At 40.6% G+C, this 16,165-nt stretch overlaps 1 pseudogene; it reads right to left on the minus strand.

The window, feature by feature from the left end:
- Positions 1–584: 584 nt before the first annotated feature.
- Positions 585–14,224, minus strand: LOC112631036 (annotated as a pseudogene).
- Between the last annotated feature and the right edge of the window lie 1,941 nt (positions 14,225–16,165).

The following is a 16,165-nucleotide window of genomic DNA, read 5'->3' on the forward strand; positions in this document are numbered from 1 at the left end:
TCTGCCTAGGCCTGATTCTGCTGATCCCTGACAATGAGCGCTGTGAAATTTCGAGGCAGATCAATACACACACACAAACACACAAAAGAGATACTTCATGGGCAAAAAGCACCAAAGATATAAAACAAAATGTCTGAAAGACCATCAAACAACTTCTGATGAAATGCTGTTTACATTTTGCAGGAGCAAAATATTCACCACCAAACCTACAATTAGCTTACAAATTACAATAAGTACAGTATTTTTGGATCCCATCTCCAATTCATACCTTATCAACATGTAATAATCACACTGCATCTAAAACAAAGCTGGATAGACTTTATATGCCGAATACAACTTGTACAGTAAGAAGGTAATTTTTTGAAATACTGTGAATACAACATTTGTATGCCATGCTCTACTTCACAAGTTAAAAGAAAATACAATCATTTCTACTCTCAAAACGTATTGAAGTAAAATACAGAAAAGGGTATTCTAATACCAATTAACATTAAGAGAACATATCTCTAAACCAAAGATATTGGATCTTCTAGAAAGACAAAATCAACCTGTATATACTTGGGTAAGAAAAAAAAATTAAGAGCTCAAGAAAGGAGAGAGGATGTTAGCATAGAATCATCTCCCAAAATGGCTTTCCGATGCATCTGACCAGTTTTGAAGTCCATTTGTTTTTCCTCCTTTAGCATCAACAGCCGATATTACCAAGGAAATGCAAAATAATTCAATTTGTACATTAACCAGCTAATCTAGAAATGGCAATATAGTCAATGAAAATACAGAGAAATAGAAAAATGCCAAGGAATTGTTTAAGATGTTTAAGATGACATAGCATAGGGAAAAAGTGATCTGATAAACACTGGAAGAGTTAATAAGCAAACTCATGCATGGTTCCCTAACACCACACTTCGAAAGAACTTACAGCGAGAATAAAGGAATAACCCTTTTTTAAAAAATCTAATTTTAGAAAACAATTGCTCAACAGGGAAGTTAGTGTTTTGTAGATCTTTTGGAAAGCTGATTAATTTCTAAGCTAAAAACACATGATCCTTAAGAGAAATGGCTGAGTCCAGGCCCAAGGCAGGAAGAGGGCAAAATGAGCCTGGATTCTCTTGTTCTGTCAGAAAGTAAAAAATGATAAAGACTAACAGAGACAGTTGACAGGACACAGGACACAGGCTGAAGGCTCCCACGGCCGAATCTGGGACAGCATAGACATCAGAAAGAACGACGACAGTGATGGAAAATAACCCATAGAATAAAACGCAAGTGCATTAGTCAGCAGTGAGACCGAAATAAAGAGGAGAAGTGAAAGCTCTTTGTTAAAAATGCCAGGTAACAAACGTAGGAGGAATGACACAGGAAGAACATTCAATTTAAGTCACCAGTGCCATAAATGATAGAGAAGATCATAAGGAGGCTAAAATCACTGGATAAAAGAAAACTATACAGAGCTATTTAACACAGCACGATATATAAAAGTATGAAAACCTAAATTAGAAAAAAAGAAAAATCATGCCATAAGAGATGGCCAAGTTTGAATACAGCAATAATAGGCCAGACACAGTGGCTCACACCTGTAATCCCAGGACTTTGGGTGGCCAACGTGGGAGAATAGCTTGAGCCCAGGAGTTCGAGACCAGCCTGGGCAACATAGAACTAATCTCTAGAAAAAAAGAAAAAAATCAGTCGGAGTGATGGTGCACTCCTGTAGTCCCAGCTACTTGCAGGGTTGAAGTGGGAGGATCACTTGAGCCTGGGAGTTCCAGGCTGCAATAAGCCAAGATCACGCCACTGCACTCCAGCATGGGAGACAAAGCAAGACCTTCTCTCAAACAAAACAAAAAAAAAATACACCAATAATAACAAAATATGACTACATAAAGACTATAAAGACTGTATAGAAAAAGGAAATGCTGAGAATACAGAAATAAAATTACGTATTTTAACTGTAACTATATTAGAAGAGGGTAGGCTTGTAGACAAGGATGACTAGAAGGATATGCAAAAATGAAAGTACCTAATAACACTCATTATGTCAGTCACTGCAGTAGGTAGTTTATGCACATTGTAACAAACTACATACTAGATTATCTCAAATTTTTCAGATAAATTTTACTGGGAGTCATAAATCACTACAACAAAACCAATGTTTTGCAAACATCCACTATGTATAAAGGTATACAAATTCTTAACCCAGGCTGAAAAATAATTCACATAAGCCACATATCAGTGTAAACCTACCCATGAGATAATACAACATAATCTAAATAAAACTTTCAGAGACAAGGCATGTGGCTTCTGGACAGCCACAAACTCCCTGACTCTGCTCTAGTGTTTCGGCCACCAAAAGAAAGCCAAGTGGCCTCAGGTCTCCTAAAAAACAAAAAAGCAACCAATGGAAGATGGCGTGGTATTTGAGGAATATTTGGGGTCTGTTGAAAAATGCATCCTGTATTTTATTTCAAGAAAAGACTCCCTCGTAATGTCAGGTAAGTGAAGAGCCCTCAGAGACACATGCATACACAAAGAAAAACAAAAAACAGAATGAATCCCAACAAAATGTGTTATGATGGCAGAATTACCGGTGATAAAATCTTCCATAATATATCTTTTAATTAAAAATAGGAAAAAAGCAGACTTACCCGTGATTATCTATATTCTCTGACCCAAGTGGCTTGGAACCAGAAAATAGCATCACTCGACTTGAAGCCATCTTGGTGGAGTGAGTGGAGATGAAAGTCTGGACCAGCTCATGGGTGGGCCCCACCTCGTCCTGTCAAGACCATCAAGAAAGGGCACATGAGGAAAGCACAAAGATCCTGGAGAGACACTGGTTTCATGCAGTTTCTCAAAATTATCTTAGACACATTTCCCGAGAACCTTTCTTAATGCCTCAAAAAGCAGAGAAGAGACCGGGCACAGTCGTTCACGACTATAATCCCAGCACTTTGGGAGGCCAAGGTGGGCAGATCACAAGGTCAGGAGGTCGAGACCATCCTGCTTAACAAGGTGTAACCTCATCTCTACTAAAAATACAAAAAAATTATCCAAATGAGGTGGTGGGCGCCTGTAGTCTCAGTTACTCAGGAGGCTGAGGCAGAAGAATGGCGTGAACCCGGGAGGTGGAGCTTGCAGTGAGCAGAGATCACACCACTGCACTCCTGCCTGGGCAACAGAGCGAGACTCCATCTCAAAAAAAAAAAAAAAGAATCAAAGAAAATCCTTACAACAAAGCTTGAAATGGATCCCCATCTCCATTAAACTTTTCCAAAGTTCAGGGAGTATATAACCTGATAACCTGAACACCTAAGTAGAAAAACCTCAGTTCCAGTGCTACAACAATGCTAGTTTTTCTAACATTTTAAAATAACCCTGATTTTAACCCAATAAAATTCCACCTCAGAACAAGATATAAACGTTTGAAATCCACTTTAAAATACAGAATGAGGAGACCACTGAGAATGAGAAAAAGACCACTGAGAGCTGGCGAGCACACTGGTTTTGTAGAAATGGAGATGGGCCGTGCAGGCGCCACACAGGCAGCAGTGCCCATGCTGGGGCCACGGAACAAAGAGGCATGGAGGACATGACGCTTCTGCTTGGTACAATGAAAAAAAGGTATTCTTTTTATTCTACATATTTACAATATGCATTTGAGCCTTTATTATAAGTACAAGAGAGAAATCTTCAATAAATAAAAGCTGCGTACATTACTATTTGTGATGAAAAAATAGATTCAGAAAGAATAATGAGAGTTCAGAGCAATGACCCCCGTCTCACTGATGCCTGAAAACCGTGGCTGCCACCAAGGTCAACATAGACAGCGTGTTTGTCATACAGCACACCCCCAACTCCAGAAAGAGGCGCATAAACCAGCTTCTCCTAATTTAAACAGTGCTTCTTTCGTTGTTCAGGAAGAGCACAAGGGTCTGGAAGGAAATTGACGTCACTCATGGCAAAATCTCCTACCCCTAGAAGACAGGACCCAAAAAGCCAGCTTCAGCTGACAAGAAGTCAGTAAGTATCTACCATTGACTAGGGGTTAAAAACGATCCACAGTCCAAACTAGTTCAACCATTGTGGAAGACAATATGGCGATTCCTCAAGGATCTAGAACTAGAAATACCATTTGACCCAGCCATCCCATTACGGGGTATATACCCAGAGGATTATAAATCATGCTGCTGTAAAGACACATACACACGCATGTTTATTGCAGCACTATTCACAACAGCAAAGACTTGGAATCAACCCAAATGTCCATCAGTGATAGACTGGATTAAGAAAATGTGGCACAGGCCGGGCATGGTGGCTCACACCTGTAATCCCAGCACTTTGGGAGGCCAAGGCAGGTGGATCACGAGGTCAGGAGATCGAGACCATCCTGGCTAACACGGTGAAACCCCGTCTCTACTAAAAATCCAAAAAAAAAAAAGAATTAGCTAGGTGTGGTGGCGGGCGCCTGCAGTCCCAGCTACTCAGGAGGCTGAGGCAGGAGAATGGCGTGAATCCGGGAGGTGGAGCTTGCAGTGAGCCAAGATTGTGCCACTGCACTCCAGCCTGGGCGACAGAGTGAGACTCTGTGAAGAAAAGAAAAAGAAAGGAAAGAAAGGAAAGAAAGGAAAGGAGAGGAGAGGAGAGGAGAGGAGAGGAGAGGAGAGGAGAGGAGAGGAGGGGAAAGGAAAGGAAGAAAAGAAAAGAAAAAAAGAAAAGAAAAAAAGAAAAGAAAAGAAAGAAGTAAGGAAGGAATGAAGGAAGGAAGGAACGAAGGAAGGGAGGGAGGGAAGGAAGGAAAGGGAAAGAAAGGAGAGAGAGAGAGAGAAAGAGAGAGGGAGAGAAAGAGAGAGAGAAAGAGAGAGAGAAAGAAGGAAGGAAGGAGAGAGAAAGAAAGAAAGAAAGAAAGAAAGAAAGAGAGAGAGAGAGAGAGAGAAAGGAAGGAAAGGAAAGGAAAGGAAAGGAAAGGAAAGGAAAGGAAAGGAAAGGAAGAAAGAAAGAGAAAGAAAGAAAGAAAATGTGGCACATGTACACCATGGAATACTATGCAGCCATAAAAAAGGATGAGTTCATGTCCTTTGTAGGGACATGGATGAACCTGGAAACCATCATTCTGAGCAAACTATCGCAAGGACAGAAAACCAAACACTGCATGTTCTCACTCATAGGTGGGAATTGAACAATGAGAACACTTGGACACAGGGTGGGGACCATCGCACACTGGGGCCTGTTGTGGGGTAGGGGGAGGGGAAAGGGATAGCAGCACACCAACATGGCACATGTATACATATGTAACAAACCTGCATGTTGTGCACATGTACCCTAGAACTTAAAGTATAATAATAATAATAATAAAAGAAACATCCAAATGCATGCTTTCTAAAGAGCATGACTGATGGGGTCAGTCACCACCAACAACAACAATAAAAGATCAACAGTCCAAGGGCTTAAACCATGACCCTAAAGAAGGGCATCATGCCATACTGGAATAGTATCCCTCTAGCTGCAAGACAAGAGGTCAGAGAAGAGGGGATTCGGTAACACCTTTGCAGGCCTACACACATCTGGCTTACTTTTAAAACCTCCAGCAAGGCCATCTTCCCTTGTCTGGTCATTTTTCAGTTTTCCTGAGAAATGAAGCCATCCCAAGAATCCTATGTGTAATTCTAGTATGTTCTACAACAAGAGAATACCTGCCATGTGAATTTGGCTTTTACTTTTCAAGTGTGCTCCTCTTAAATAACCATAAAGTGACACCTGCCGGTCACATTTCATGCTTGTTCGGATATCCTCTGGGTTTGTCAAATCTTCCATCCTAGAAAAATAAACTCAATCATACAGCAGAAATCAATGCCAAAAGTTCCTCCAACTCCTTTCATGTGTCAATGACTCATCACACTCTTGTCCACTAAGCATGTCGTTTAGAAAACTAGAAAATGCAGAAATAAGGAAGCACCGTTCACCATCCAGCAGCGGAAAGGGGACAGGCACACAATTGCGTCTCTACGCTGAAAGTGACATTTATTCCAGAAGACACCAGACAGGGAGATGACATCCACCTGGGGTCAGGGGAGAGTGAAGAACATATTGAGAAAATCCATTTCTGGAAGAGGGTGAGCCTGTGCTCTGGGATTTTTACTGTGGCTTGGATTCTGGCAGGTGGAGAAAGGGTATTCCAGGCTGAGAAAACCACAGCACAAAGAAGAGAACAAAGGAAGGAAACTGAAGGCGCCCATGAAGGACTCAAGCACCCGGGCACAAAGGCAGCATCACTGAAAACTGAGGCTGAGCATAGGATGGGGCCACATCCTGTAGCCTTAAATGTTTCCAAGTCTTCCCATTCTCCTAAACATCTCATAATTAATTTACTTCCAAAGGCACAGCATCTTTAAGCAATGATATAAGTAGACATTTTCCATCAACTACACTTCTACTCCCACTATTCGAATAGGCACAAAATAAATCCTATCACTGTTCTTTTTCTAGCCTTTTTAGCTTTGAAATATATGGCCCAGGAAGAAAAAGTTTATAATCACTTTTTACCTGTCTGCCAGGATATAAGGGTGAGAAGTCTGCCATGTGAAAGGCCTAAACTTCATAACTGTAATAAAACGGCCCAGATTGTAGATTTCTTGGTTTTGTTATTCTCCAGGCATCATTCCAGAAAGGGAGAACAGTTTGGCACCCTCAACATTAAAGGAAAATTAAAAATTAAATTTCAATTAAGTTCTTGTCAAAACTGCAACAAAATAAAAGCTCTAAACAAGCAGCAATCCAAGAAGGGAGACTTCCAGCAAAGCCACTGTCTTGAGGCTTCCAGAGCCTTGCTGGCTTCTTTCAGGACTTAGAACCCCACAGAGGCAGACTGCTCTGCAGCCGAGCAGGGGCATCCATCTAAGTATGGTGAGGAGAGGGAGGTGAGGCCTCTGAGCACCGACACGGTTCTGTGGCCGATGGACCAGAGCAGTATGGAAAGGAAGGGGCAGTGCCTGGTCCTGTAACTGGGAGAAACTTCTGATGTATTCTATTAGGTACTAACCCCAAAACAGCCAAACACTGCCTGGTGCAGCAGGTACAGAGACAAATGAGATACACCAAGAGGCCCAGAATAAGTGCTCTCCTGAGGGAAACCTTCCAGAGACTGGGAACACATACACAATGGGAATTCAGGAGGTCAGGGACTGCGAACACATACACAATGGGAATTTAGGAGGCAAATCCTAGAGAGACATTAAGTAATGCCTCTTCAGTTTTTTGTTTGTTTCTTTGTTTTTTGAGACAGTTTCACTCTGTCACCCAAGCTGGAGTGCAGTGGCACAATCTCAGCTCATTGCACCCTCTGCCTCCCAGGTTCGAGTAATTCTCACATCTCAGCCTCCAGAGTAGCTGGGATTACAGGCACGCACCACCACACCTGACTAATTTTTGCATTTTTAGTAGAGACGGGGTTTGGCCATATTGCCCTGAGCTCTAAACTCCTGGCCTCAAGTGATCAGCCCCACTCTGCTTCCCAAAGTGCTGGGATTACAGGCAGGAGCCACTGTGCCTGCCTCTTCAGTCTGTCTTAAAAGGATTATACTATCAGTATCTAACAATTATTTCTCTTTCTACCGGGAAAACTTCTGTCCAGAACGTGTGTTTTAATCGCTTGTCTTCTTCAGTTGCTTATTATGCTTGAAGGAGTCGAGGTGGGTGAGAACTCCCATACTTTTAGGAAAGCCATGTACTTGACAGATGTTTAGAAACTCAAAGGTTTCCATTTCAGACCCAAAGCTGGCATCTATAAGCATCAGTACCTACAAACAGAACACATCATTTCTCAAAGAAACGACCAAAACAGACCACCTACACTAGGGGTTGGCAACTGGCCCACATGCCAAATCCACCCATCACCTGTGTTTGTAACTAAAGTTTTATTGGAACACAGCCACATTAATTCATTTACATACTGTCTATGGCTGCCTGGGCACTACAACTGCAGAGCTAAGTAGCTACAAAAGATATGATCCACAAAGCCAAAAATATTTACTATCTGGCCCTTGACAGAAAAGTCCCACTGCAGACTAAATCTAATGACTACACAGGCATCCCCCAGAGAAACCACCACCCTCTGACTTGCTCTAAAAGGCAACCATAAGACAATGGCCACTAGGCTATAAACTTTCATTTTAAGAATTCTAATGCATGAGAAGTAACTCAGAAAAGGCTGGGGCTAACCTGGCCCTTACCTAAGAAATCCTAATTTAAAGAAATGAAGTTTTCTGTAATGTACTTTTAAGCCAAATAACAGGTCTCTGACATCCAAAGAATGGGAAGAAAGTGATAATCAATGAAATATATTAAATAGGTACAGAAAATCAACCTCTTCTTTCAATCTCTTCATAGAAAAAAAAAAATCTGTTTTTTGCCGGGAAGTATGCAGTGGAAACCTCTATCTTACATGTTAATTTCTATAACTCAATTGCTCAGAATTTTTTTTTTTTTTTTTTTTTTTTTTTTTTTTGAGACGGAGTCTCGCTCTGTAGCCCAGGCTGGAGGCAGTGGCGCAATCTCAGCTCACGGCAAGCTCCAACTCCTGGGTTCACGCCATTCTCCTGCCTCAGCCTCCCGAGTAGCTAGGACTATAGGTGCCCGCCACCACACCCGGCTAATTTTTTTTTGCATTTTTAGTAGAGACGGGGTTTCACCGTGTTAGCCAAGATGGTCTCGATCTCCTCACCTCATGATCCGCCCGCCTCCGCCTCCCAAAGTGCTGGGATTACAGGCGTGAGCCACCGCGCCCGGCATAGAAAATTTTTTAAATAGCTACCAGTTTAGAATTAAGTCAAAAAACAGTAAGATTATGATGAATGGTAGTCTATAAGAAAATATAAGCAGATAAGACCAATTTTTTAAATTTAAGACACTTCAAAGATGCAAAATAATTTCAGAATTGATTCCTGGAAACTTCTAGGTTTAATTTTAAAGACATTTCTATTCCTATATTTCCAAAACACAAAATGGAAACAGAAATGCCCACCTTTGATTAAACTAGGAAACATTCAAAACCCAAAACCACAGAATATATGAAGTTGGGCTTGTAGGAAAGCACAGCTGCCACTGCAGACCGAGGCAGCAAGCAGAGCTCTCCAGCAACACTGGACCAGCTCAAAGAACAGGTGGAAAATCCTCACACCACATCTGATGCCACAGAGTGCCAAGGGGTAAGCAGTTGGTTGTAGGGTCAGAAAGAACAGGGACCAAACAGTCCCTCAGCTGCCAATCTTTGTCATCTAAGCCAGTGTACTCCCCTAATCCACACACTCAAGTACACACCCAAATCCATGCATTGTGTGTGTCTCTGCCATACTCAGGAGGCTCTGACAACCCAGAGCAGAGCAATCAACATAAGCTAGGCTAAATAAATTATGGTGCATCCATAGAATGGAATATTATATTAAAAAGGAGGAGGCAGACCTACAGTACTTACTGATTATATGCCTCCAAGATATATTACATGAAAAAAGCAAAGCATAGAAGAGTGTGTAAAATAAGCTACCATTTGTGTTTTTAAAGGGTGGCATGTGTGTTTATATGCATCTGGAAGGATACTGCTCTGCAGGGCCCTGAGAGACCAGCAGTTAGAGCAAGGAAAGAGAAAACGCGCACTGTGCGTACCCTGCATTAGTTAGAGTGCTTTACCAAATGTGTGTGCTCCTTTTGAAAATCTTAAAAAGATTCACATAGGCATCTCTCTCAATGATGGTTAAGAGGCTGGGAAGGGGAGCAGGGAGGGAGGGACAAAGAGGGAAAGGTTAACAGGTACAAAAATACAGTTAGATAGAGTAAATTCCAGTGTCCAACAGCACAATAGGGTGACTATAATTTATTATATAATTCGGAATGACTAAAAGAATGAAATTGAAATGTTCCTAAAACAAAGAAATGATAAATGTTTGAAGTGATGGATATCCTAATTACCCTGATTTGATCATCACACACTGTATGCTTCTATCAAAATACCACATGTACCCCATAAATATTATATATCCATAATAATGAAAAACAAAAAAGTAAAGGCATATCTCTTAATATGTATGTCTTTAAAATTAGAAACTTGCTTCATTTTTAAATAAAAGAGAAACAAATGACCTCTATGAACTATTTCAAGTACACATGATTTATACACAACTTTATGTTAATAATAACACTTATTTTTACTAATAGTAGCATTACGGGTTCAAAATTCGAATGTTATTTAGTTTTCTGACATTACAATGGCACAACTTTAAAATCTGTATTACTTTTCACTTTATATTTTAGGGTTCTTCCTGGGCCAAAGGATAAAAGCTGTAGCTCTAGAAAAAAACTAAATAAAAGGCTGGGCGCAGTGGCTCAAGCCTGTAATCCCAGCGTGTTGGGAGGTTAAGGCGGGTGGATCACCTGAGGTCAGGAGTTCAAGACCAGCCTGGCCAACATGGTGAAACCCTGTCTGCAATTAAAACAAAACAAAACAAAAAATACATAAAAATGAAAAAAACAAGGTATCTGTCACCCCACACTTCCTAATCAATATGGCGTATTTTTTTGCTAATTCTTTTTTTTTTTTGACAGAGTTTTGCTCTTGTTGCCCAGACTGGAGTGCAATGGCACAATCTCAGCTCACCACAATCTCTGCCTCTCAGGTTCAAGCAATTCTCCTGCCTCAGCCTCCTAAGTAGCTGGGATTACATGCATGTGCCACCTCACCTGGCTAATTTTGTATTTTTAGTAGAGACGGGGTTTCACCATGTTGGTCAGGGTGGTCTCGAACTCCCGACCTCAGGTGATCTGCCCACTTCAGCCTCCCAAAGTGCTGGGATTACAGTTGTGGGCCACCGCACCCGGACTTTTTTTTTTTTTTTTTTTTTTGCCAATTTGTGTTTTATTTTTGCTAAATTAAAAAATAGTTAATAAAATATCAGAAATAGTGAACATTATCATTTCTATAAATGCAAGAGCATGTATGTTTTTCACACACTGAGTACTATCCAGATTTTCTACTGATAAACTCTGACCACTTCTTCAGGCAATTCATGTACTTACTTTAGCGTTATCATTAAGGATGAAGGTTCTAGAACCATCAGGAACAAAGGGTCCATCTTCACACAAGTTACTTAACTGCTGGGAGGCTCTATTTCATCTTATGTAAACCATAGATAATACCTACTCACCCGAAGGGTATATCAAGTATTTATGTAAGCTAAATTTGTAGAAAGCAGTTAGCACAGTGCCAGGAAGGGTCCAAGAAGAAATGGTACTTACTATATTTGTACGTATATATGTATGCATGTTAATATGCTGTTATTAGCTGTGTTCATTAAAGATTTTCTCTATCCTGTGATTTGCTTTTAGATTTTGGAATACATTTCATTGTGCACATTCCATTTGTATTACTAATATAACAACATTTATTACTATTATTATTATCATCAATTCAGTCACATCTACTATATCCCTGAAGATGACCATGATTCCCTTAATAATCATAAAACTCTCTTCCCTTCACGGGGTAAATAACCTATCACAACGCTGTAAGTCTCCATCAGCACCCCAGGCTGCCCCTGCTGACTTACCAGATCTGCTGCTTTAGCCAGATCAATCATCATGTTAATGTCACACACACATTCAATAATGGCGAGTCTGTGCTTTTTACCTGTAAGTGAAAAGATGAAAATTTTACTTTAAAAAGACCCTGAAAAAACTCTAAGCTTCAACTCTAACTTTCATTAACTGCATCCAGTAAAACACCATATACGTTTACAGGAGTGTACCAGAAGTTCATTTTTATAGGCAAAAACTGATAAAATAAAATAAATTCCATCCTGTTTTTCTTGCTGTGTTCTAAATTTAAATAATATCAAAAGTCTACCCAGATGAATAAAAGGGCTCGAACAGGGAAAATTCTGACTGGACAGGCTCCATGATAACCATGATCCTGCTGTTCAGTTCCAGGTGTCTTCACCTCTATCAAAACTTCCCGCATTCCCACTATCGCTAAAAACTTCCTCAAACATAATGCAACAGAATATTCAAAACGATAATTATGTCTAAATTAAGGTAAAAAGAAAACGGTCAAGAAAAATATGGGCTGGGCACAGTGGCTCACGCCTGTAGTCCCAGCACCTTGGGAGGCCAAGGCAGACCAATCCCTTGAGCCCAGGAATTTTGAGACCACCCTGTGCCACATGGGAAAACCCCATCTCTACAAAAAGAAAAAAAAAAACAAAAATTAGCCAGGCGTGGTGGCATACACTACTCAGGAGGCTAAAGTAGGAGGATTGCTTGATACTAGGAAGTTGAGGCTGCAATGAGCTGTAATCACACCACTGTACTCCAGCCTGTGCTACAGAGAAAGACTCTGTCTCGAAAAAAGGAAAAGAAAATATGGTTGCGCCAAAGATAAAGAAAAGTCTCAATCCAACTATATTATTGCAATAACAAGAGATTTCAGAGTGTACATTGCCATTCTACCACTAGAAGTTTGTTTCACCTTCCCTCAAACTTGGAAACATCACCATCTCCCAAAGCCGACAAATTCTCATGGGAAAAAGAGAAAAGGCCCACTTCCACCAGCATGTGGCTTCATAAGGGCAAGCATGTGCACCTGGCACATAGGAGGTACCTGCTCTCTGTTAAATGATGTGTTCACAGTGACCAGGCCTGCTAGGCCCTTCCAAGGAACATGCTTGGCAAAGCCATAGAGCAGTCAGGATAAGATACGTATCACATCCTTACCTCTGGGAATTTACCCTTTTCTGAATTTATAACTAACTTAGTAAAAGTGTAAGAGAGGTAACATGATATGAAAATATTTAACATGTTCCACTCAAGAAAACAACAAACACACGCATGTCCGTCAGATAACAATAGTCACACCAACTCTGTGTCTGTGGCAGCATCTTCTGCCTGACACGATCGTCACAGGGCCTCTGATCTCGGTCAACTTCTGCCGGGCGAAGTTTCCGAATGAGGCATTATATCAAAGTGCTCTTTCCAACTTTGGAGGCCCCGTCACCACTGCCACTATTGGTGGGGGCTCTAGTGGAGTTTGATCAACCACTGGAATATGATGCTTTTTGTCTTCAAATCCTGACTTGTAGTCATTAAAAAAAAAGTAAACTCATTTTCAAAATAGAGTGAAAGGCATCAACCTTATAAGTAGACTTTTTTTAGTAGACTTATAGATATGAGTACTTTAGTGTATTTCATAGAGAGTACAAAACAATATGTAAATATAATTAACCTGTCAATTATTAACTTGTTAACTACTGGCCCCCATCCAAATAACTGCTGTTCAATAAAGATGTAACAAGATGACTTCAATAGTATAGAGAGTTGAAAATTAAATACTCCTTAAATCTGACTGTTTTATGAGTGATTTTAATCGTTTTTTTAAAAACCAAAAGGTAAATACCGAGGCAGTGCATCAAAACAGATAAGAGCAGAGGCTCTGGAGTTAAATTTGGCTCTCCTACTTACTGGTTATATGATTGGAGGTAACTTGTTTTCTTGACCTCAGTTTTCTTGTCTATAAAATGAGAGCAAGAATGATTCCTACTCTGGTAAGGCTGCTTGAAGAATTTAGTTGAATAGTGTTTAAAGTACACTGCTAAGAATATCACAAGGACTTACTAAATAAAGCTATGTTAGTATTAAACATTGTAATTTTTGTATTTCATATTACAACTTTGTAAAACATATCTGGGTGGGGGAAAGCACACTTATCACCATAGAAACAGTTTAAAGTTTAGGAAAAAACAAATTCTATAAATTCTTGTATCTTGGGCAAGAAACACCAACCAGTGTGCAGATGCTGGAGGCAAGGCAGCTTCTATGGGAAGGCTTCTCAGTTTTAGTGAAAGCCACACAGCATGCATCTGCCATGTCCTTTGGAGTGGGACTAAACTCGTAAATCCAAATGTCACCTGTGAGAGGCTCCTACTATTTAAAAAGAATCAATGGAAGAAGCATCAGACTGTAGCTAAACATACCTGTGAAAGGATCGAGCCATCCGCACAGCAGACTGAACTGCAAAGGCTTTGGGATTTCTCTTCCGGGCATCTTCTTCGTCTCCTAGCTGGAGATCCTGCAGATGCCGCTTCTTTTTCTTTTCAGCTTTGGGCCCACTGTTTTTCTTTCTGTAAAATTTCTTTCTGTGTTTCTTCCGGTCTTTAGTCTCCATAGCGGCTATTTACCAATAACAAGTAACTCTAACCTACAAGGAAGAAGGTTGGGGTAAGAAGGTGGGAGAAGTATTTTACAATCCAGGCAATACCCAAGGAAAAACAGTAAATTTCATGTATTTCATTATGAAGAGATGACATATATGTTGATTCTTTGAGATTTTCTGCATAGACAATCATGTCATCTGAGCAAAGGCAGTTTTATTTGTTCCTTTCTCATCTCTATTGTTTCTTTCTTACCTTTTATTTTCTTTTCTTATCACATTTGCTAGAACTTCCAGTATGATACTAAATAGGAGTGGTGAGGGTGACACTCTTTCCTTATTTTAAATCTTAGAGGAAAGGCATCTAGCTTCTCACCATGAAGTACGATGTTAGCTGCAGGGTGGTGGTTGTAGCTATTCTTTATCAAGTTAAGGAAATTCCCCTCTATTCCAAGTTTGCGAGAGTTTTCATCATGAGTGGGTGCTGGATATCACATACTTTTTATTTATTGATATGACCACATGATTTTTCTTCTCCGATATGATGGATCACATTTATTGATTTTCAAATGTTGAACTAGCTTCACATACCTGGAATAAATCTCTCTTGTTGTGATTTATAATTCTTTTTATACAATAGTTCATTCAATTTGCATACACACACACACACACACACACATATACATATATATATATATATTTTTTTTTTTTTTTGAGATGGAGTCTTGCCCTGTCACCCAGGCTAGAGTACAGTGGTGTGATCTTGGTTCACTACAACCTCTGCCTCTCGGGTTCAAATGATTCTCCTGCCTCAGCCTCTCAAGTAGCTGAGATTATAGGCACCCGCCACTGTGCTGGGCTAATTTCTGTATTTTTAGTAGAGATGGGGTTTCACCATCTTGGCCAGGCTGGTCTTGAACTCCTGACCTCAGGTGATCCACCTGCCTCGGCCTCCCAGAGTGCTGGGATTACAGGCATGAGCCACCATACCCAGCTATCAATTTGCCAATATTTTGTTGAGAATTTTGCTTCTCTGTTTAAAAGAGATATTAGTCTATGCTTTTCTTCTGTTGTAATTTTTTTATCTGCTTTCGGTATTAGAGTTATGCTAGCCTTACAGAATGAGTTAGGGAATATTCCTTCTACTTTTATTTTCTGAAAGAGATTGCAGAAAGTTGGTGCCATCTCGGCCAGGTGTGGTGGTTCACGCCTGTAATCCCAGCACTTCGGGAGGCCGAGGTAGGCGGATCACGAGGTCAGGAGATCGAGACCATCCTGGTTAACACAGTGAAACCCCGTCTCTACTAAAAATTACAAAAAAATTAGCCAGGCATGGTGGCAGGCACCTGTCTTTCCAGCTACTCGGGAGGCTGAGGCAGGAGAATGGCGTGAACCCGGGAAGTGGAGCTTGCAGTGAGCCGAGATTGCACCACTGCACTCCAGCCTGGGTGATTGATAGAGTGAGACTCCATCTCAAAAAATAAAAATAAAAAAAAGTTGGTGCCATCTCTTCCTTAAATGGTGAAATTCACCAGTGAAACCATCTGGGGCAAGTGCCTTCTGTTTTAGAAGATTATCAGTTTTTGATTTATTTAATAGGTACAGGTTTATTTAGATTACCTCCTTCTGTTTCTGTTCTCCTAACAGAACCCTGTGAAACCTGAAGAAATTACAGCACAAGGTACCTGTAAGGCACATGAGGTAACTGTGAGGTGCAGGGAAGGTGGACGACTAGGCAGCCAATGCAAGGGCAAGGGTAGGAAAATGCTTTTGAAAATAACATAAGATGATACAGAAACTTCACTATGGAGGACAGAAGATCAAGTTGCCAGTCCATTTGAGGAGGACTCCACTTTAAGAACCCTCCCTCATCCTATGCAGCCAGACAACTAAACCTTCCACTGCCAGAAATAAACGGAAGGTTTATCTTTCAGATAAATTAAACCACAGTAGCCCTGAGCCCAGGGACACTGGGCACACAGA

Source organism: Theropithecus gelada, chromosome 9 (genome assembly GCF_003255815.1).
Source record: "Theropithecus gelada isolate Dixy chromosome 9, Tgel_1.0, whole genome shotgun sequence".
Classification (NCBI taxonomy): Eukaryota; Metazoa; Chordata; class Mammalia; order Primates; family Cercopithecidae; genus Theropithecus; species Theropithecus gelada.